Source organism: Macaca fascicularis, chromosome 18, assembly GCF_037993035.2.
Source record: "Macaca fascicularis isolate 582-1 chromosome 18, T2T-MFA8v1.1".
Lineage (NCBI taxonomy): Eukaryota > Metazoa > Chordata > Mammalia > Primates > Cercopithecidae > Macaca > Macaca fascicularis.
In genome coordinates this window covers 81,596,865-81,618,676 of record NC_088392.1, presented here as the reverse complement: position 1 = coordinate 81,618,676, position 21,812 = coordinate 81,596,865, and the positions used below count along the sequence as shown (strand labels likewise).

At 50.0% G+C, this 21,812-nt stretch overlaps 1 protein-coding gene and 1 long non-coding RNA gene across 31 annotated transcripts in view; one reads left to right on the top strand and one right to left on the bottom strand.

Moving 5' to 3' along the window:
- LOC135968295 (uncharacterized) overlaps positions 1-10,952 on the top strand; it is a 28,857-nt gene extending 17,905 nt beyond the window's left edge. The window contains exons 2-3 of the long non-coding RNA XR_010582969.2: positions 7,582-7,703; positions 9,744-10,952. This is a non-coding gene — a long non-coding RNA (uncharacterized lncRNA). The remainder of the gene's footprint in view (positions 1-7,581; positions 7,704-9,743) is intronic.
- Positions 1-21,812, bottom strand: part of LDLRAD4 (low density lipoprotein receptor class A domain containing 4) — a 449,266-nt gene that overhangs the window by 97,432 nt on the left and 330,022 nt on the right. The gene's annotated exons all lie outside the window — the stretch shown is intronic.

Here is a 21,812-nt window from a genome sequence, read left to right as displayed (position 1 = left end):
TCACATGGCCCCCGAGTTCATCAATGTCCCCTCGACAGCCTTCACTGGATTTCTTTTTAAATCTCAGTTACATGTTGCATATAAAAAGTGGAACTCACAGAAGCAGAGGGTAGAATGGGGGTTTCCAGGGGCTGGGCCAGTGGGGACGATGGGGAGATATTAGTCAAAGGGTACAAACTTTCAGTTATAAGATGAACAAGTTCTGAGGCTCTGACGGACCGTGTGGGTGGCGAACGTGTGAGCCTGACTGTCGTCATCAGTCCACAATGTACACATCTATCAAATAATCGCTTTGTATACCCAGGATACAGACAATCTGTCAATTAAATACATTAAAATTTAAAAATGTGAAGAAATTCACTGATGACAAATTTCAATGTAACGGACCTAATTAAGGAAGTGGAGAAACGAGGCAGGCTGAGGCTCACTGATGTCGGCTGGCAGAGCTGGCTGAGAGTTTCAAAGCCTCAAGGTGGCCAATCTGGGTCACCGGGATCAAGGATAGTGATTCCACGACAGGCCCTCTACCAGACACAGCTGCACTGCGATTTACCCTCACAGCAGCCATATCTTCCTGTAAAAGCAGGTGCGATGGTCACCTTTCACAGATTTACCCTCACAGCAACCATATCTTCCTGTAAAGCAGGCGCGACGGTCACCTTTCACAGATTTACCTTCACAGCAGCCATATCTTCCTGTAAAAGCAGGTGCGATGGTCACCTTTCAGATTTACCCTCACAGCAGCCATATCTTCCTGTAAAAGCAGGTGTGATGTCACCTTTCACAGATTTACCCTCACAGCAGCCATATCTTCCTGTAAAAGCAGATGCGATGGTCACCTTTCACAGATTTACCCTCACAGCAGCCATATCTTCCTGTAAAAGCAGGTGCGATGTCACCTTTCACAGATTTACCCTCACAGCAGCCATATCTTCCTGTAAAAGCAGGTGCGATGTCACCTTTCACAGATGAGGAAATGGAAGCTCAGAGACATCAAGCAACTTGTCCAAGGACACATATCTTAAAAAGACTGAGCCAGGACCGCGATGTGGGCCTGGATCTACAGGACCAGGAAGTTCTCACTCGTGCCAGAGACGAGAGGGAGGCCCCCAACACCAGGTGGTTGAGTAAAATTAATGAGCTAATAATCGTTATTGGATATTCTAGACTTTGGACTTTTTCTTTTGTACTGTTGCTCATTGTTGAACGTTTGGTTTTTCTTTTAGGTTTTCTCTAATATAAATAAAACAGCGGTTATTTACAATTATTACTGGAGGGTTTGACAATCAGGAAAACATTTAGGTTCAGCTTCTCTGAAATTGATTTGAGAGTCACAGCAAGTCCTCATTAAGCTGCACCACTAGCATAAATTATTGTATATTTTAATGCTCCATATCCCACAACATCCAAGAGATGCTGGTGTCAATCCTATGCTGAGTGAAGACACGCTTCAGCATACGTGTCTGTGCACCGGTGTCATCACGTCCATCTCTGCCTTCTCCCAACATGTTTCTTGAACTATAATCAGGACACCACTCCCGATGATGAAGTACACTTCCAACAAACGACTGCTCATCAAGGTCTCAGCTGCCGTGTTTAATCACACAGCAGAAACCATTTATTTTCTCATATATTTCTCTTTCTTGAAATATCTCTTAATTATCTCATTTACTCCTATACAAAAAATGGTGCTCAAAACTTAATTACAAGAGCAAGATCTTAAGGGGTTGCAAGGTGTGTGTCTATTTCTCATAGAGAAATTTTCAAAAGCCCCAAATTCTATGACTGAGGAAAAATAACTGGATGATGCCCCAGAAAAGCCTAAGGGGTGATAAGTTAACAGAAGCCCATTTCCAAAACGAATTACCTATATATTGTTTCCCAAAAAGAAATTTATCCGCTCATTTCAGGTCACGCTCTTAACGCCCTCAACCTTTCAAACATGGGACCTGAAGAACAGCTCCAGTGCGGGGCCCTGAATATCTGCAGGATGTTCCCCGAGACAGTAAGATCTGGAAACTAGGGAGCTTTACATACCCGTAAGGCCAACTGACACAATCATAAGCCATTTCACCGGGGAAGAAACAGAACCAGAGCTCTTGGGAGACGGTCCTAAGGTCACACAGGTGTGTCTGCGTAAAAATCAGAACGAGGCTCGTGGTTTTCCTTTATCTCACACAGGCTTGAAGTTGTTTTGTGCCGAGACAGCCACAGTGATGGGCACCTGCTAGCTGCCAGGTCACCTGCAGGCCCTTCCAAGAGTCATTTCAGCCGCAGGTCTGCACCCTGTTCCCTACTTTCTTCTCAGCCACAGCAACAGCTACAGCTTCATGGACACTTGATGTTGGAATTGAGATTGGAGTTTTCTTTAATTCTTATTCTCAATTTAAAAGACTGAGGCTGAAAAGGGAAGCTCGAGCTCAGCAGATCCTTTCACAGAGAGGCTGAGAAGACAAACTCTCTGATTTCTAGTCTTGTCAGAAAAGATTAAAGTCAAAAATCATGGATGAGGAGACACAAATTTGTCTCCAAAATCTTGCCACTTTGGTGTTGTGAAGGTCTTTAAGTCAGTCACTCAGAGTCCCACCAGGTCATCTGAAGGGCAAATCCACAGGAGCCCATGGGACGAGACATCAGCCCCCATCATCGCCACTGGCACAGAGCCTCGGGGACGATGCAGGTCCCTCCCAGGACCAACCCAGGCCAGCAGTCACAGTCTGCGGGGGGAAGACCCGAATCCCCTTCGGCTCTGAGATTGTGCCATTACCTACAGCTTCCAAACACCTGCTCAGAAGTCAGAGACAAGGTCAGCAGCCAGACAGACCCCTTGTGACATGGGCTGTGCACGTTCGTCCTTCCGTAGGCTCACCCTGGGCTGTTCTGAGGATGGGGCTCGCTCAGGCCAACAGACTCAAAAGCAGGGGGACACCCTCTAGGGCTTCAATTCCCTGAAAAGAATTCCATGGTTTCTACATTTGCTCTGAACAATGTAAATCAAAAAAAGAAAAGCAAGACAGGAACTAAAGAGTTCCACTTTTTCTTCTACCAACTAATCCAAAAGCTAAAAAGTACCCGTATGATACTCAAAAGCCATCAAAGCAACGGCCCTGGATTAGGGACTCCTTGTGGCGAGGTAGCAATGCCCAGCCCTGTTGATGCAACGGCAGAGCCACATCTTGGTTTGAAGACAGGCACTTCTTGGTCGGGGGCAGCGAAGTGCTGTCTGGATACAAGCAGAGGCGGCACCAGCTGTGCTATCTTTGTAGAGACTAATAATCTGGTTGCAGTTTTTGTGTATTGGGCCTTATATGTAATTAACAAATTATACAAATAACTTGGCTGAAGTGTCTAGACCTTTTCCATGAAAATGCCATTTCAAGGCAGGTTCCCGCTTCCAGGTCTCTGTGATTTACTGCATTGGTTTGTTTGTTGGCGAGGGGCTGAGTCACAGAAGCAGCCAGTAGCACTTCAGAAATCCCACAAGGAAGCAGCCATGCAGACGCTGTGCTCACCACCCACTGAAGTCTCCCTTTGTCACTAATTAGTCAATGATGATTTATTGAGGAAAAAATGGAGGTAGGGATTCCCTCTTTCCTTAAAGAGACAGTGACACCTCCACAGACACCAAAGATCAGCGGTGATCCATCGAGACTCCCTGCTTGCTTTTGTCTAACGCTGGTCTTGCAGACAGTGGGGTGCTGCCGGTGGCACGTCTAGTGACAGTAACAGTACTTCAGTGCCTGCGAGTTGCATTAGCTGGGGAGCTTCCCACTTCTATGATTGCCCTGGTGCATGGGGTGGCCCCCTGATGGCTTGCTCTTGTAGAGGGGCAGGGGGAGGGCCATGTGGGAGAATTCAAGATTATGTAATGCTTACTCTTGATCACCTATTAACAGAAAGCAATGATGGCAGAGCTTCTCTTTGGGTATTCATATTTCATACTTCTCTTACTGCTTTATGTTTTTCATACTTTATTTTTCTTAGTTACATTAGCTAATAGCAAAATTATTTTGCATTTCTGAGCAAACAGTATCTCCTATGGAAGATTACCCAGAAACCCATGGAGTCCCCGTGGGACTCGTTCCGCGAGCCAATAAACATTTACGACTGAGCCATCTACGTACCGAGCTACCCACATCCCAGCAAGTGCTGCCAGTTCTTCGGGTTACAGCCACATAGATCTAGCTCTTCTTCTATCACTGCTTTAGTGCTTTATGAGTAAGCTGGGATGTCTGTAGCCAGGGCTGGGTCTGGAACAATGTTTTCCAGGAATGCTCCTCACCACGTGGCCGGGGCAACCTGCCCCTGCTGGCCAGAGAAGTCAGGTAAGAATGGGGGAACCGAGGCGGGCACGCGGTGCCTCTGCATGTCCCCGTGGCCCAGGCGGATCCCCAAGGACGTGTCTTCAGGACCCATGTGTCTGGTTTTCTTCTGCCAGAGTGACACCTGCTGGGAACCAGGGAGGAGTGCAGCCCACTCCTCGACAGTCCCACTCACTATTCACCCTGGTCTATTTTTGCACAAGGGTAAGAATTTCAACCAGCTTGGATAAACACACAAGTTGTGTGACATGAAGATAAATTTGGCAATGGTTGCTTAGAAACTGACAACAGTGCAGTCAACAGGCAGTTTCCCAGAGCGCCCTGCTCCAACACCTTTTAAAATGCCAATCAAAGTTTGCAGAACCATTCGTTACATGTCAATATGTGGAATTTTCTTGTACCTTGAAAAGTGATTAGATTTTGCTCCTTTTAAAAACTTACTTCTAATTCAAATTCAAAGTGAAAATAATGAGACTGGACATCGAGAATTTGGGCACACTGGTGTCTGGTACTGAGATTCTACAGCTGCTCCATGCAGATGATGCTGGTGATGGTAACAATAGACAATAACACTTACATATTACGGTGCCGCATACCAAGAATTTTACATTTTTAGCTCACTTCTTAACAATTTCTGGTCTCCCTACAAAAAGCTTTGTCTAGGCAGGGTGCGGTGGCTCACGCCTGTAATCCCAGCACTTTGGGAGGCCAAGGCGGGCGGATCATGAGGTTGGGAGATCGAGACCATCCTGGCTAACATGGTGAAACCCCGTATTTACTAAAAAATACAAAAAAACTAGCCAGGCGTGGTGGTGGGTGCCTGTACTCCCAGCTACTCGGGAGGCTGAGGCAGGAGAATGGTGTGAACCCAGGAGGTGGAGCTTGCAGTGAGCTGAGATCCGGCCACTGCACTCCAGCCTGGGCGACAGAGCAAGACTCCGTCTCAAAAAAAAAAAAAAGCAAGCTTTGTCTAAAGAAACCACCTCCAGGCATTAGTGTTTGAGAAGGTCAAGTTTACATTAGGATGACTTTCAAAGTGAAGACAAAGTCTAGTTATTTGCTTATCACGTTCTTTTGAGACAGGATCTCACTCTGTCACCCAGGCTAGAGCACAGTGCAGTGATCATAGCTCACTGTAAGCCTGAATTCCTGGGCTCCGGTGATCCTCCTGGCTCAGCCTCCTGGGCAGCTAGGACTACAGGTATGTGCCATCATGCCGGGCTAATTAAAAAAAAAAATTTTGTAAAGATAGGGTCTGCTATGTTGGCTAGGCTGGTCTCAAACCCCTGCGCTCAAGTGATCCTCCTGCCTTGGCGTCCCAAAGTGTTGGGGTTACAGGTGTGTGCCACTGAGCCTGGCCATGCTTATTATCCTCCTAAGCCAGATGAAGGTGCCGTAACATCCAAGCTTGGTTTTCATCACTAATCACCCTTTATAAAGCATTAATCACCCTTTAAATGGTGGTTCTCTCTAGACAAGGGGAAAAGAGCAACTTGACGGTGAAGAAACCTGATACACCTCGGTCAGGGGATCCAGGTCACCATCAGCAGTTATAAATCACATTGGTACTTTGTACCCTTCACATGATGCACAAAGACAAGAACAATCAGTGACAACCCCCCCACCATCGTGGCCTTTTCCAAACATATCCCCGTGCATCCCACTGACACTCCCTTTCCCTCAAATATATCTCCTACCTCTGAAAACACACCCATCCTCAGGAGCCCAGGCTTAAGCACTGCCTGTTCCATGAAGCTTTGCTTGTTCTCCAAGGCAGAAGTTATTTCTCTCTCCTTGATCTATGTGGTTATTTGATCTGGGCTCATGATTTTTCTTTACAAAAGCCTCTCTGGATTCGGGCATAGCCAAGCACCAAGTCTTACTCTCCCAATGTACCCACCTTAATCCTCACCCACGAATTTCACACAATTAGAGAGACTTAGAGATACTGCGGTAACCACACGTCTTCACTGGATGGTAAGGCTTTCGAAAGCAGAGTTTATATCAACCCAATTTCTGTCAACTCAGAAGTCCTTGTTCCAGCAAGGCCCTGGGGCCTCCTGATAACATGTAGAATGACAACGACCAGTCACAAGAAGGTCAGCTCTGTTCACCAGAAATGTTCCCCACTCTCCTGCAACCAACAACGCAACAGACTCAGAAATTCCAAGTACTTAATACACAGCTTAAATTAAATCAAGTTTCCAGACATGATGAACTCTAGAAAATAACATACACTGAAGCTGTAGAAGATGAGTTTTATTTATCCAATTTATGAGTACACAAATTCTAAATCTCAGTGACTGTGCGTCGTCAGGGTAGGAATGCATTCCAAAACTACGATCTGGGTCATGCTAGATGGAGAACAAATCTAATGCTTACCACAGATTCACATTCTCTCTATAACAAGCTGCAAGGAAGACACCAATGAAGCCATTAAAAATAAGAATTAAGTCACACACAAAATCTGCTTTCTCACCATCTTAGAAAATAATACAACTCCCAAGCAAGCTCTAAGTAATAATCCAACAAGTCCCAATTATTCGCCATCTATACAATAATTATTATATACTTCATAAACTTCTTTCCATCTGCAATTCTGTGTCTTTGTCTAATTACAGTCAGTTTCCACACACCTGGCTTTACTTAATGAGACAGACCACGTAATTTTTCAACTCAAAAAACAACTGATCACGTTGCTTTGCACCCTAGGGTATCAACTGCTATATGCCTTATAGGGCTATATAAAAAATTGTAGACATTTATAGTCTGCATTTTCTAGCCCATTTTAAATGAAAACAGTGACCTGAAAATCAACAATTTATCTAATATTGAATTTCATAGGTAAGAGAACATAAGCTATCTAATCAAAAGTAAACCAGCTGAGTCATTTCTACAAAGAGAAAAAGAGGAAGAGATGAGGGAAGGAGGGAGAAGGTAAAAGAAGAGGAAGAGATGAGGGAAGGAGGGAGAAGGTAAAAGAGGAGGAAGAGATGAGGGAAGGAGGGAGGAGGTAAAAGAGGAGGAAGAGATGAGGGAAGGAGGGAGGAGGTAAGCTGTGACTCATTTTACTTCTGTGTTATTTGCAATCAGACTGAAAATGTATCCCAAACCAATGCAGAAAGGTAGTGTTGAGGTTCAGCGGTTCCACTGAATGCCATTCTTTCCTCTTGCTGATTATCTTTTTAAAAAATTAACCGAAGTCTATCGTTTATTTCTACTTTCTTCGTTTTCACCTAATGTCCCTTTTCCGTCCCAGGATCCCACCCAGGATGTCTCGTCGCCTTTGGTCACTGTGTCTCCTTAGGCTCCTCTTGGCCGCGACAGTGTCTTTGACTCTTTGTTTCTGATGACCTTGACAAGTTTGAGGATAACAATCAGGTATTTTGTAGAATCCTCCTTGACTAGGATCTGTCTGCTGTTTTCGCTCGTGATTAGACTAACGTTGAGGGTCTGGGAGAGAAGGCCCACAGGGTACAGAGTCACTCCCAGCACATCAGAGCACTGTAACGCCGGCGTCAGTGTTGGCGTGATCACCTGGGGTGTTTATCAGGTTTCTCTGCCACGCAGCTGCTCTTTCCTCCTTTCACGTTGTACATGTGGGAGGGCGTCACAACGCACAGTCCCCGTGTTGGCAGCCAGGGGTAGGCTCCCTCCTTGGGGGCGGAGTGTCTACATAAATCACAGATTTCCACTTGAAAGTGGAAATATCACTAAAATCTAATTTTTAATGGTCAAAGGTATTAAAATAATTTCTGTTATAATGTTCCTGAATATTAGTGTTCCCTAAATAAAACATCATTAAAGGGCAATAGGTTATTGTAGCAAAAAATTGTGAAGATCCGTTTGAGAATGTCTTTGGACCCCGAGCCTCAGGCGTCTAGGTGTTCACACGGAGAGCCAGGTGTAGACGCTGATGCTGTCTACACGTGTAACACACAACCCTTACACACGAGACCTGACCACATAAAGATGAAAAAAAAATATTAACAGAAAAGGCTCCATTTAAAGCTACATTTTAAGGTAAATGCTTAAAATACTACTACCAAAATATACAACTAGTTTATTTCATTTGACTCCCTTGACTGAGAAAAACACATAAGAACAGCTAGTCATTTACCTTCTGAGTTGTATACATTGCTATGGGCTAACTTTGGACTTTGGCCATAACTTAAAATATTTTTATATTGAAAACTATATTTTTAGTTCAAACAACTGAACTTTAGCAAACAAGGGGAATATGAAAACATTTTTAATGCCTGTACTCCTTATGAAGTATTCCTTGATCTGTTGGCTCAATAACTATTTGCAGAATGCCTACTGTGTATCCGGCACCAGGGAAGCAGAGAAAGTACGATCATTCCATTATCCATTCAAACACAAAGCAGACAAAAGTGGGATCATGTGATTAAACGCCAGCTATGTGACTAGAATAATTAGAAGAAATAAAACACACCGAGAGTTAAAATGGGCCACACAGAGACGCTCAGAGAGCCTTGGTGGGGAGGTCACTCACTAATTAACTGCACAGATGAGAATTTCAGGGAAGAGAAATCGGTTCCACCTGACAAAAGGGGCAGTTGGTTGGCGTTACTCTCCTAGGGCCCCGACACGCTCGCGAGACCAATCCAGATTGCTTCACGTATGAACCCTAGAGGGGGGACACACAGGAAACACGCAGCACAACAGAGCGTGGGGGGCAAGGTGACGGCCTCCACGTGAAGGACAGACACGGGTATCAGCAGTAGAAATGGAGGTTAGCCAGGGGGCCTGCACCAGGAAAGACCTACAAAATAAAGTATCAGAAAACTAAAGATTAATTAAGTTCCACAGCTGCTAATGGGAATCACCCCCTGTTCTCGGCACAGCTCAGGGAACATCATGTTTCAGCTTCTGATAAAGAAAAAGTGATTTCAAACCATGCAAATAATTATCTCAGAAGAAACACATCCTTTTAACTTAGGATTTTTCTAACTCTGTAATTTATTTCTGTGTTAAGAGGCAGTTTACAGACATATTTTAAGAACGCCATTCTTCAAAATCTCGTCTCACATCTTCAGACGTTTTTCTGTCACTATAACAGTGTCTAGACACCCAAATTAAGTACCATAAACCCAGCCACAACCAAAATGATCCTTCTGCTTCAGATGATGTGTACACAAGGTCACAAACATGCAAGCGCACAAATATTTTCAACATGTACCAAAGAGGAGACCTTTATTTGCAGACAAAAATATTGATGTTGCTAAGTGATACTGAACAAATCACAAGCTATAAGTCTTTAGTATTTATTTCCATCTATTTCCCACTCACAAACACTTTTAACTCTGTTCCACGTCTGTACATATTTAGCCTCAACTAGAACGTCACATTTACTAAAAATATAAAATAACAAAATACTAATCTCTTATCATTTTTCAGATCCTTCCTTAAAAATACACAGCGGATGAGTAAAGTCTTAAATGAACAACATCATAAAGGAACTAAATGAACCAGATAAAATGATTGTTGGTTAGTTTCAACCTAACTCTAGGAACTTTTTTGTGCAGCAAACTCTGACTTGATAGGCCCAAATTCTTAAGAAGAGAGAAATAAAGCCAGGCAAAGGAGATCCCTAGGCAATCCCAAACTGAAGCTCAGTAAAGAACTGCACACACACTCATTCAGGTGGCCCATGAAGAGGGAGACGGACAGATCCTAGTTCTGCCGCTTTCCCTGTACCGTCTAGAAGAACAGCGTCATCTAAAGTCGGGATACAACACGGAAGACAGAGTGAAGAGTCACAGCCCTCCAGGAACCACCTTGGCCATCAGCCTCTCCCCGTCACTAGGACATGGAGGGAGGAGGGTGAGTCCTGGCCATCCATCAAAGGCACAATCAAACTGCACCGGGAACCAGACAGGAGACCAGAGGGAAGGATCGTGACTGACTGGGCAGAATCCGAACCCTCAGGAGCTAAGGAAACCTTAAAGGCATTTTCAAAGATGCATCAGCCCAGGTCTAGAGAGAGTGCACTGTCCTTCCAGGTTCAGCTAAGGCAGAGGAGATCGGGAGGCATAAGACGTAAGTACCCTGAAAGAAGTGAAATGCAGGCACCTTCCAGCAGCCCTGGGATTCCACGACATCAGTCGCAACCTGTCTGCACTGCCCCAGCGAGCAGGAAGCACAGCGTCCTGGAAAGGGCTGGTGGACAGTTTAAGGGATGCAGATGCTCACCCTGGCTGGCCACTGCCAGCTGCAGGCCCAGGTGGCTGCACCCCACTGTGCCTCCCATTGTTCACCCTGCTGCTATGGTCTGGATGTCCGTCTCCTCCAAATCTCATGCGAAATGAGATGCCCAGTGTTGGAAGTGGGGCCTGGAGGGGGGTGTCTGGGTCATGCAGTGGCTCCCTTGTGGCTGGGTGCCCTCCCTGTGGTCATGAGTTCATAGGATATCTGGTTGTTAAAGCTACTGGAACCCCCCTGTCACTCTCTTGCTCCCCATCCCACCATGTGACGCACTGGCCCCCCTTTGCCTTATGCCACGAGTGGAAGCTTCCTGAGGTCTCCCCAGAAACAGATGCTGGCACCACACTTCTTGTACAGCCTGCAGAACCATGAACCCAATAAATCTCTTTTCTTTATAAATTACCCAGCCTCAGGAATTCCTTTGCAGCAGTGCAAAGACAACTAACACCTGCTCACTTGATAGGCCCAAATTCATGGCAGGTCAGGCTCTTCTCAGCAACTGGTTTTCCCCCCCATACCCGCTGTTTCTCTCCCTGGCAGAGGGCCCTCCTCTGTCCCTGCTGGCCGCCCTCCTGCCCCCACCGTGGCACACTCTGATACCGTTGTCTGCTCACTGACTCCCCCGAGATCTACAGAGTTCTGGCTACTTTTTGTCTATCTTGTCTTCTCTCTCTCTCCGCAAACCAGAGCTCTCGGGGCACCTCCTTGCTCTCAGCTTTATCACACGTGCCCTGGGACAGCCGCGGCCTCAGCAGCCTGGCAGGATTCACTCTTCGCTCTGTGTCAACATGCAGCTCTGGCCCACGAGCCTGGGCCAAATGAGGCTGTGCACAGACTAAACACAACACAGATCCCCCGTAGGACACACAACAGGAGCACTTCATCGCGATGTCTGTACAAGGTGCCCCGATGGGAAGGCCGGCACAGCTGTCCCGGGGTTGCGGGGGACCCTCGCTGCTGCTGTTGGACGGGCCCCCACACTGCTGAGGGTGGGAAGAAGAGGGTCACTGTTGGCACCCGGTGACTTATTTCGCTTGTGGCCATTGGAGGTGAAGTCAAACATTGGGTCTTGAGGAGAGTTAGGCAGTGGTGCTGGCGGCAGGGGTGTAATTTAGAAATGCACAGAAAATTGCCGGGGAGGCACACAGAAGATAAGAAGGGCCCAGTGCTCTGCTACCCCCAGAGGCAGAGGTCAAGCCCCTGGGCTGGGCAATGAGATGGAGCACGGAGGGGTATGATGGGAGGGTGTGTGGTCAGCCATCCCCGCCCACGGTGACAGCATCTGTACTCACAGGAGGGGCCCACGGGAGGCAAAGAATCGGACACCCCAAACAGAGGTCGGCTCTGCCCGCTGGCAGAGGAAGGGACTTGGGGCCAGGGTCTGGACGCCGCTCACAGCGGGACTCAGACCAGGGTCTTGCTCTTCCCAGGCTCCCTCCATCGCCCCTAGATCTGGACGGCCGGGGGCTGTCCGCCAGGCCCCTCACCCTCCTTGGCTTGCGCTTTGGTGGCGTCAGCTCCCGAGGCTGCTGCTTCCTAAGCGAATGCGGAAGGCTGCTCGGCGGACTCGTCGTCTTGACGGCCTGGACACCGCCAGCACTCACGCCTTGAGCCTTCCTCCTGGCCGTCCTCAGCGACGCCTTCTCGTTCTCCCAGCGTGTGTTCGTGACGCAAGCTGTCCAGACACCCTCTAGCCCCTCGAGCTCTGATGTATTCCCAGTATTACTTCTGCGGTTCCCAGTATTACGTCTCTCCACAAACCCACGACAGGTTCAAGAATTTTGTTTTCATCCATCACAATTTGCGTAACACCGACCAGCTGAAGATTTTTTTTCCTATACTAGCTTTCCCTCTGCAGAGATTAAACAATTCTGTGGATGAAACCATTTGCCTATTACGTGTGAGTGCCTGTCTGTCGGCTCAGGGATCTGTGTTTTTTATATTCCTCGTGGAACTCCCCTTATTCTCCCTCCAAGACCACTGTAACATTTTGTTGGAACCTTTTCCATGGTAGAACTTACACCGTCATGCTGTGGTCACCTGTTTTCAAGTCTTACGTTAAGTAGATAATAAGCCCACTGCCCCCTTGTAGACGGCAACTGTGTCTGCTTCTTCCTGTGTGGGCACGAAGCCAATGCTCCAAAAAAGAAAAAGGTTGCTGGATCAAAATATGCTAGTTGGATGATGGCAGCAGTTTGGAGAATCCGTGAGGCAGAATTATCATCCCCATTATACGGAATTATCATCCCCATTATACGGAATTATAATCCCCATTATACAGAATTATCATCCCCATTATACGGAATTATCATCCCCATTATACGGAAGGAATGCAGCTCAGAGAAACGAACACTCTCGCCCGAGTTTCCCTGGCTTCTAAACTGGTGGTGCCTGAATTTGAACCTCATTCTGTTTGACGGCAGAATTGCTTTCTTGACCCGTCTGCTGCTGGCTTCCCCGGGACAACCAGATGCCAGAAGCTTTAAAATTAAACAGACTAAAATAAGGCTGTCCCCGCGGCACACACGGTCCAGCCAGGGCTGATTTTAACTCTTTGTCTGCTAAGTTTCCTCCTCCCTCCCTCCAGCGGAACCCACCGTCCCCTGCTCTTGGTAGCCACGGCCTTTCTGTGTTTCACGCTCACAGCTCAGACACCCAGATCCAGTTCCCTTTTTCAGACAATGTTGAAACACAATCACAGATCTGTTCTCCCGTTGAAATGCCTCCACGAATAAAATAAACTGAACAGAACCGTCTGGTCTTCCTGGGCCCTATCCCAGAAGCACCTGATGGACATCCCCAGCACCTTCCATGGGCAGCACCCCCACCGGGCCCACGGCAGCTCCACTGTCCAGCACGATATTCCTCATCCTTGTGCGATCTCACTGTTTATGAGAAATGAAGACAGCTGTTTTCATTACGGTTTTAGCCTAAACAAAACTCCAACTTATTAAGAATGTTTAATAAAATCAACAGGGCATTTAAACTTCCAGCAGCGAGTCTGGCAAATCAGACGCTGGCTTGGTGCCTCCCTCTGTGTCTGGATGCAAATATTTCTCATCTTTACACCACTTTTCTGAAACATCGCAATGCCATCTCAACCAGCCCACCCCCTCACCACACGCAACCATGGCTTTGTGAGGCACACGGCAGCATCCACTTGTGAGAAAGCGAAACGCAACTCCTTGTAGAATCAGCTACGCTAAGCAGCTGCTTGCTTTTGGGGAGCTGAAAATTCAAGAATTTGCTTTAGGACTCATGAAATAATTAACAGATCCCCATCTTGAGATGGTAAAATGAAAAAAAGTATTCCGTGCATTATCCCGTCTCATATTTATTAGGTACAAATCATGGCCTGTCTAGAGTGGCCGCTGCTGTCATAACGCTGGCTGCAGCAGGGGAGGCCTGGGTGGGGCAATGTGCTCCCCAGAGCAGGCAGGAGCCAGGAACGGGTGGGAGCCCTAACCCTTTCCAAGTTGGTGGGGCAGGAGCCCCACCCTCCCAGGCACAGCTGCAGCCCCCCAGCCACAGCTGTGGACATGGCCATCCCTGCGCCCCTGCACTCTCGGAGGCCCAGAAACCACCCCCTATCCCCAGCAGGCTTGGAAGAGCCTGCTCCTGCTGCCTGACCTCTCCCCGCTCCCAGCGCCCACTCCAATTCGGGGCAAAGCTGTGGCCGAGCCCAGGCGCTGTTGTGACCCGATCAGGTGTGCACACACTTGGAGTGGTACCAACATGCCAACCCCTTGCCCTCGGCCTCCTCTGGACTTTGGGTGCCAACAAGCAGGGGATGAAGGCCAAGGGGGTGCTAAAGGTGGCTTGGCCTGGGCTCGCAGGTAGCCTTTGGCACCAACAGCCTGGGCGCCATGGATGCCACGAATGGCAGCAGGAGGCAGACGGGCTCCTGGGTGGAAAGGAGCAGGTCCCCGGTGAAACCCCACCTTCGGGCCAGGGATGGACTGAAGTCTGGGGGCTGTACTGCCACTTCTGTGGATCAGAGTGAGAACTTACGGTGCTTTATCCAGGCCCGCCAATGGCTGCCTGTGGACCAATCAGCATCCACTTCCTCCCTTCTGAAGCCTGTAATGGACCAATCAGCATCTACTTCCTCCCTTCTGAAGCCTGTAATGGACCAATCAGCATCCACTTCCTCCCTTCTGAAGCCTGTAATGGACCAATCAGCATCTACTTCCTCCCTTCTGAAGCCTGTAATGGACCAATCAGCATCCACTTCCTCCCTTCTGAAGCCTGTAATGGACCAATCAGCATCCACTTCCTCCCTTCTGAAGCCTGTAATGGACCAATCAGCATCTACTTCCTCCCTTCTGAAGCCTGTAATGGACCAATCAGCATCCACTTCCTCCCTTCTGAAGCCTGTAATGGACCAATCAGCATCCACTTCCTCCCTTCTGAAGCCTGTAATGGACCAATCAGCATCTACTTCCTCCCTTTGGAAGCCTGTAATGGACCAATCAGCATCTACTTCCTCCCTTTCGAAGCCTGTAAAACCCCCAGGCTCAGCCAGACTCAGGCAGACGGCAAGATGACCTGCCTGCGGCGAGGAGCTTCCCACTCTGGGTCTCCTCTGTGCTGAGAGCTGCATTTGTCAGAATGACCTGCCTGTGGAGAGGAGCTTCCCACTCTGGGACTCATGAGAGCTGCACTGCCACTCGATAAAGCACCTCTTTGCCTTGCTCACCGTCCACTTGTCTGTGTACCTCGTTCTTCTTGGACGCAGGACAAGAACTCAGGACCTGCTGAATGGTGGGACTGAAAGAGCTGTAACACTAACAGGCCTGAAACACATCCCCCTCCTTGCCATGTTGTGGGTGACAAGAAGGAGAGAAGAGAGAATGAGAGAAGAGCTGCAGCCCTTTGGGGAGCCCAGACGTGGGAGGAGCTCCCTGGGCCAGGGTTGTGACACCCTCTCTGGGGTTCTGCAGTTCCTGGCATTTCCAAACTTCATTTTCTTCCTTCCCACCTCACAGGATGACTTAACGGAAATGAAGTCAGTAACAGAACGCAGGTTAACAAAGGGAGACAAATGCACAACTCTCGCCGGCAGGAGAGCTCTACCTGCCAACGTCGGGGCCTGCTGGAATCTCATCCCGCATCAATACATTTCAAGATGGCAAAAAATTACAACTGCACAGTCGCACCTCACCAGCCAAAACGTCAAATGTTCTCACGTGTCGTAAATGAAAAAGAAGGGGACTCATCTGTCCAGGGAGATGCAGTGAGACCCCCTCTCCCAGCCAACTGGCTTTTCGTGTGGCTACTTCATAACCCAACAGAGACGCTGCCTTTTGGTGCCGCCTCATCACCCAGCAAGCCCCTCACTGATGTCAGCGACAGGATCCTCAGAGATCGCTGCTTTCGCTGAGAAAGTGGGATGGCGGATGCAGGAACCGTGTGCCCAACAGCATCAGGCCTAACGAGCTTGCCTGAAGTTCCCTGCACACACTGATGACTTCTGTGCCCGGATGCTGAGTAGTTTGGCCGGTGTTATTCAGTGACATTGCTTGGCAGTACAGTGTGTGGTATTTAAAAAAAAAAAAAAAAATCACCCAGGCTGGGTAACATAGCAAGACCCTGTCTCTACAAAAAATGCAAAAATTAGCCAGGCATGGCGGAGCAAACCTGTAGTCCCAGCTACTCATGAGGCTGAGGCAGGAGATTCGCTTGAGCTCGGGAATTTGAGTCTGCTATGAGCTATGATTGCACCACTGCACTCCAGCCTGGGCAACAGGGCAAGACTCTGTCAGGCAAGAAAGAGGGGAGGCAGGGGAGGAAAGAGGGGAGGCAGGGGAGGGAAGGGGGAAAGGGGAGGGGAGGTAGGGGAGGGGAGGGAGGTGGGGGAGGGGAGGGGAGGTAGGGGAGGGGAGGGGAGGTAGGGGAGGGGAGGGGGAAGGGGTGGGGAGGCAGGGGAGGGGAGGCAGAGGCAGGGGAAGGGGAGGGGAGGGGGGAAGGGGAGGAGGAAGGGGAGGGGGAAGAGGAGGGGGAAGAGGAGGGGAGGGGAGGTAGGGCAGGGGAGGTAGGGGAGGGGAGGTAGGGGAGGGGAGGGGGAAGGGGAGGCGAGGCCATCTTCAGTCTTTTATCGTTGAGCCGCTCCAGTTAGACAACTTACTCCTGAGCAGCAGTTAGGGGGGACCTGGCCTGCGATTCCCCTGCAGAGCTGCCTCACTGAACTCCCTTCCCTTCCCCCCGACCTTCTGCTTGATGAGTGACGGCCACTGGGTCCAGGCGGAATGCACCCGTCTCTCCATCTGTGCACACAGACCCAGTCCCCTGCCTCAACTGGTGTCGGCTTTTACCACCCCCTCCCCACTAGGCACGAGCTACCCCATCTGCCCTAATCCCGAACGGCCTCAGGCTCTCACCTCACAGGCAGGGAACTTAGGTCCAGAGGGGGAAGGTAATGGGCCTGTGATCCCACAGTTATGGGCACTGCATCCCGCCCCCATCCTTCACTGCTGCTGCTAAGAAACTCCCTCTCGGCTGAGGACTGAGGACGGCTCTGCGACTGCGACTTCCCAGACGGAGCCACTGACTCTCACCTGCTCAGTCCTTCCCAGCCTCCATCCTGCCCCACTGGCTTTCCCTGAGTTTGGAGCCACGGTTACACCCCCTGAGGTTCCACCCCGCTGTGGCCTGTGCACAGCAGGCACTGAGTCTCTCGGCATCAATTAGCTTGCTGGGCCCCATAACATCTCCCGTCTCTTTCCTGCCCCACCAGTTTCCCGCCCTCCTCGGCTCCCACCGCCTGTTTGCAGCTGAGAAACGGCACCGCTCATGGCCGGCAGCTGGAAGGTGTGTGGAAGAGTGACCAGAGCTACGGCCTCAGCACAGGACACCATAAAGGAGAAAGCCATTAGTGGATCCCAGGGGACAAGACAAGATGACACAGAATGATTCTCTCGCTGGTCAGTGGAGGACCCCTGAATTGGTCTTAATCTGCAAACTTCATATTTAACCATTTTTATCTTTTCCCACACTTCAAGGACTCAGCATGCATTTTGGTGTTGCCAAAAGGATTCACTGATACATAATTTGGACATAAAGAGCGGAGTCCCCAAGGAGTCCCCTTTGCTTCCACATTTGTAACTTCGAGCTCACCAGTTCCAGGCATGTGCCCTGAACATGGGCAGCTCGACAGTGTGGTCAAAGAGGCTGGGGCTTGGGGAGCAAGATCAAAAACACGCAGCCCTTCAAAGTCCTGCCCTCTTCCCGGGTGCTCCTTCAGCCGCGTTCCAGAGATCCCCTGCCATCGGCCGGGCCATCAAGAGGAGGCCACGAATGCCAGCCGCGTTCCAGAGATCCCCTGCCATCGGCCGGGCCATCAAGAGGAGGCCACGAACGCCAGCCGCGTTCCAGAGATCCCCTGCCATCGGCCGGGGCCATCAAGAGGAGGCCACGAACGCCAGCCGCCTCCCTCAGCTGAGGACCTTCTGGGGAGCACCACTGGATAAGCCTGGATTGTGTGGCCATTAAAACTTCGGGGCTGAGGTCACACAGTGGATGTTCACATTCTAAGAAAGTTTAATGCATGTTTTCTCTAGTAATACTTTCAGTTATAAAAGTAATACTTGTTCATTATAGAAAATTTGGTAAATAAAAGGAGCAGATTAAAAAAAAAAAACACACACAAACCATCACCTGCCATGACGTCCAACCTGATGTGCGCCAGGGAGCTGGACCCTCTTCCCTGGCGGCATCTGAAACGGTCGGACCCAGCCTCTCCTCGGTCTGTGCAGAATCACTCTTATAAAGATGGCCTCCGTCTGTCCTCTGACAGGTGATGGGTGTGTTCAGACTTTAGCTTCACTGTCAACAGGGTGCTGGTGAGGCCTCCCCGTAAGGTGTCTCCATTCTAGCCTCTACTTAGAACACAGCACAGCTCTGCAGGAGCTCTGTCTCCCACACGAACTCCACCTTCCCACCCGCCACGCAGGCACGAACTCCGCCTTCCCACCCGCCACGCAGGCACGAACTCCGCCTTCCCACCCGCCACGCAGGCACGAACTCCGCCTTCCCACCCGCCACGCAGGCTGCCACCCCCAGCCGTCACCGTCCCAGGAGCCGCTCAAGGGGAGCCCGTCCTGGGCCGGCTGATGGGTCGATTTCACAATTTTCTGTCTCCTGAAAACACATCTTTGTGCCCACCTTTGTTTTCTTTCTGGGTCTGTAACTGTATTAAGCTCAGGGCTCCATTCCTTCCAGCTTCAAATATTTTCCCTGCCCAGGAGGTGGGGAGGAAAGCACAGCGTCTGCTATTTATGGTGTCAAAGAAGGTTTGTTTATCCTATTAACATGATCAACAGTTGTGCCTCCATGGCACCCTAGACGTGTCCCTGGCCCCTGCAGCCCTGTGACTGGGAAATCCCACTCCAGGAAAACAGCCGGGGGGGAGGCAGAGCGGTGCCTCGGGCAATCAACACATTTTTCACTCAAGTTTCCCAGTCTCATTTCTGAAGGTATTTCTGAAAAGCAGCCTGGCTCCACAGCAGGCCCCGCGACGGAAACCACGATGCCAGGGCTGAAAGCCTAGGAGTGTGGCCTCAGCTTCACGGTGCCTCACCCTGTGTGCACGCGTGTGTGCATGCATGTGCACATGCACACGTATGCACGTATGTGGGCGTGCCTGTCGGGGACAGGCCTCATCCTGGTGTCCCCGGGTACCCACTCCACGCCAGAGCCTGCTGGTTTCCCTCACAGACGGCTCTTCGGCTAATGCTCCCAGCAGCCCTGTCGGAGGCCCAACAGGTAGCCCCTCTGGAGGCAGTTTTTGCTTATTGGAGAAACTGTGGCTCAGAAAGTTTCACCGACTTCCCCAGGCACAGAGGAGGTAAAGGGCAGAATCTGGATCAGAGCTAGAGTCTGGCGGACCCCACAGGCAGCCAAACCCCAAGTCACCAACAACCTCCAGGTGACTCCACCAGTCTTCCTCTGAGACCTAATGTAAGGCAGACAGAAAGAGAGTGAAGGTACAAAGATAATCTACAAATACTTTTAACAGATGAGATGTTCATTTTAACAATAATGCAATCACGGAAATTCTCTCCAGTTGAAAAAGGTCTTATTCTTCAATTCGGCTTGTTAAACCTCCTTCAGGTTCTCAAACCTTTTAGACTCTTAAATTGCAGCCTTCCATGTCCCCTGTCCTGCCTCCAGCACACTCCTCAGTAAACAGAAGTCAACGGCACTGGGGCAAAACCAAAGGAAGCGCTGGACGGTCTCAGAATTCAGGGCGACGGCACCCAGGGGGCTCGGACGTGTGGGTGTGGCTGTGGCAGGAGAAGGCGGCAGACACAGGACGAAGATGATTTCAGGAACAGGAGCTCAAGACCTCTAGCTCCAGCCCCATCTAGATCCCGTGGTTGTCCCAGGCCCTGAAGGGCACAAAAAGCTGACTGCTCATTTGTGTGCTTGTTACCCACACCGCATGGCTTTCAGGGGCAGATTTAGATTTAACCGGCCAGACTGAATCAGAAGAACCGTGTTAAAGAAAACCTTAGGAAACTTACACGGGTGATCCCTAAATTACCTTCCGACGAGCCACGCATGCGTCCTCTGGCTGCTCCAGGCGTGAAAAATGCCTGAAGAAAGCTGGGACTATGGGCCCTATTGACCACGTTTATCCAGAGAGTTGATTCTCCCTGACACCAGGCAGCCAGGCGACAGCTGGAGAGGAAAACATCAGAGGGACTCGCAGGGGACGCAGGCAGGCGAGGCGCCTCCGCCCCTCGGTGCTGCTCGGACACTGGTGGCCCCTGCTCTTTGTACATACGGACACCAGCAGATCTGTGCTCGAAACAGCCCTGCGTGGAAGGGAGGCTCACTGTAGGAAAGGGTTTCTTTAAAAACACCAAGGACCCAAAAGAAAACCCAGAATGAAATAAGCACAGAGAAGTGTTCCGAGTGTGTGGAGCGCTCCCCGCCCGCCTCCCTGTCTTCTCCCCGGACTCCTGAGGGCCGCCTGGAGGACAAACGCCCACACCTCCCCGGAGGAGCCCACGGTAGGGACGGGAGGCTGACGCAGAGACGGCGACACTGTGCACCCAGGACTGTGACAAAAGTCCGTGCAAAGTGCTGAGGGAAGCCGGCAGGTTCTGTCTGGAAGGTCCGGGATAGCTTTGCCGGGGGGGACGACGATGAGTCCTAGGCAGGAAAGGCCCCTCTGGAGAGAGGACGTGGCACAGGCGCAGGCAGGAGGCACGAGGGGCCAGGGTCCGGGAGGACACCGGGCCGGACAGACCAGACTCCGGGCGAGGAGGGAGACGGCGCCAGACTGTGATCATAAGCTTCACGATGATGCAACAGCCCAATATTTACTGTCCCACAGTGGAGATTAAACAGCCTCTCCATAAAACACACCGGCTTGTTCTCTGCATTGACTTTTTAAACCACGAACTGATTCCCCAACATAAACCACTCGACGGCCAGCTTTGCGAAGGGAGCTGCACTGCTGTGACATAAGAGAACTTGAGCACAGAGTGACCTGTCTCGTTTTTTGGAGTTAGGGTCTCACTCTGTTGCCGGGGCTGGAGTGCAGTGGCGTGATCACAGCTCACTGCGACCTTCACCTCCTGGGCTCAGGGGATCCCCCCACCTCAGCCTCCCCAGTAGCTGGGACCGCAGGTGCGCACCACCAGCCCCACTAATTTCTGGGGGCTGTTTGTGTAGAGACAACATCTCGCTATGTTGCCCAGGCTGGTCTCGAGCTCCCGGCCTTAATCGATCCTCCTGCCTTGGTCTCCCAAAGTGCTGGGATCACAAGTGTGAGCCACCACACCTGGCAGTCTTTTTCGTATATCACACTCAGTGTGCTAAACTTCTCACACCAGGGAAGGTCCAAAGGTCATCACACCGTCCTGATTTAGACAGCATTTCTGAGCACTGTGGTTCAGAAGGGTGTCCGGAGGCATCTCAGAGGCAGGAAGTATTTTAATTATTAGTAGAAACGTGCAGAATGCTGGAACCAACAGTTTTTCTGTGAGAAGGACCAGTTCTAGTCTCTCCATGCTCATGTCTCGCAAAGGAAGCTGGGACTCCCACCACCCGAGGAGACCACTCTTCACACTGCTCTTCCCGTGACCTCGCTGCACACACCCAAGTGTGCACAGCCCTTTTTTTGCATATATGAGCAAATGCTTCTCACCGATTGTTTTCCACGGAACAGTACAGAGTGAATTTCCTTCTGTAATTTCTTTGAGCAAGTCCCTATTGTTGGCACTGGTTAATGTCAGTCCAAGTTCTCAGTAT